Here is a 2170-nt window from a genome sequence, read left to right on the forward strand (position 1 = left end):
CTGACTTGAAAGTAGACTGGAGGAGAAAAGGTAAAAGCAAGGGGACCAGTGGAGTCTCTTTGTTACTCTAAGTAAGAAAAGACAGGGCCTGGGCCTGGGTGGTGGTAGCTGAAGTGGGAGAAGCAACTAGACATATTTTCAAGGTACAGCCAGCAGAATTTGCTGATGAATCAGGCAGAGGCATAAGAGAAACAGAGGAATAAAGAATAATTTCAAAATTTTTGGCCACAGCAACTGGAAAATTACAATGGCTATAAATTGCTAGAAGGGAAATTATGGGAGATATATCTTTTGAAGAAAAAAAACCAAAACTTTAATTTTGGTGACATGCAGTTTATGCATTGTTTAAATATCAAATAGAGAAATGTCAAATATCAACCCCAACTTCCTGGGCTGTGAGAGAAGTTACCAGTGGTCACGGTAGGTGGAAGTTTATCAAGTGATCAGTGTTTGAGCAGAGAGGACTTTCCCTCATCTCCTGTGATAGCCAACCTCTACATGGCTCCCACGGACTCTGCCACATGTGACTCACGCCCTCTGCAGCTCTTTTCCCACAATAACTTTATTTTTTCTTATGAATATGGTATATATATGTCACTCCTGTCAAACTTGCAGCCTGCTACTTTCCACAGCTGCCTGGAGAAGTACGGGGGAGGCTCAAGGCAGACAAGACAGGGGAGAAAGTACTATAGGAGGTGGAGAGGTTCTTTCACATGGCCAAGAGGATGAGAAAGGCAACCACCTGGCAAAAGAATCCCATGGCCTCTACTAAGGTAAAGGCACAGTGGTGTAGGACAGGGGCGTCACTTCAGAGAAGGGTTCCTGGCACAGCCAATGCGAAGGTTCACAAACAGTCCAATTCAGCCCCAGAACCAGCCCCGCTTCTGTGGTAGCCCCAGTTCCAATGAGCTTTGGCTGTGTTCATGGTCTTTGAAATGGTGCTGGCTGGCAGCTGTGGCAAGTCGCTGAGATGCTCAGGCAGCATTGTCTGGTTGTTTCAGCACCACAGATTGTGATCTATTCAGCAGCTGAAAGGTGCTGCCAACCAAGGAGGGGGTGAAGACGACCTTGGCATAGATGTCCATTTTCAGGAGAGCTGCACCCCATGCAGAGCGTGAATCTGTTTTAGTCAATCTGGCCAAGAATATATGAAAGAAGTGATAGTACGGTCCTTCTAAGGCAAGGTCATAATAGACATTGTGGCATCTGTCAGGGTCTTTCTTTTACTTGGGTCTTATTCTGGGAAAAGTCAGCTACCATGTTGTAAGCAGCCCATGACAAAGCAGTGAGGCTCCCTGCCAAGAGCCAGTGGAGTAAACTTGGAGGTAGATCTTCCAGCCTCTGTCAAGCCTTCAGATGACTGCAGCCCCATCTGACATCTTACCTTCAACTCATGAGAAACTCAGCCAGTACCACCCAGGTAAACTGCTTCCTAATTCCTGAACCACAGAAACTATGACATAATAAATGTTTACTATGTCATAATAAACATGGTTTAAGTGGTTTAAGCCACTATGTTCTGGAAGTAATTTGTTATGTAGCAAGGGATAACTTGTACCTCTCAACATCAAAAGAAAGGGGTGCCTGAAGAAAATTTGGGGAACTCATGCAATAAGGGGAGGAAGAGAGAAACTTGATTAAAATGGATTAAAAGCCTTGAGTGGGGAAAAAAAACTGCTATGTTAAATACCCACTGAGTGAAGATTCTGCCCAACTACTTATTAATATCAATCTGTTCTGATAACCCTGGCCCTCAGAGGAGTAGCTCAGTGCAGGGGTTAAGAAGATTTGGAGTTGGGCCCTCCTTGGTGGCACAACTGGTTGAAGCACAGCTCTATGAAGCTACCACAGCCACTGCAGCACTAGCTTGATTCCTGGTCAGGAAGGTGACCCACATGGCCTGGCAGACCTCTTCTGCCTCGTCTGCTCCTCCCCTCAGCAGTATATTTCAGTACATCTGCCTGTTCTGCTCCCCACTCTGTCTCTGGTGAAACCTCTCACCCCCTGTACCTCTGGCCTATACCCCAGTGCTGACTGTATTCATAAATAAATAAATCTTTAAAAAAAAAAAAACAGGCCCTCCCTGGTGGCGCAGCGGGTTAAAGCACAGCACTAAGAATCGAAAGCCGCTTCCGCATGAGTTCGATTCCCGCCTGCCCCGGAGGAGACC

Source organism: Condylura cristata, unplaced genomic scaffold, assembly GCF_000260355.1.
Source record: "Condylura cristata isolate star-nosed mole 26May11 unplaced genomic scaffold, ConCri1.0 scaffold00020, whole genome shotgun sequence".
NCBI classification, from domain to species: domain Eukaryota; kingdom Metazoa; phylum Chordata; class Mammalia; order Eulipotyphla; family Talpidae; genus Condylura; species Condylura cristata.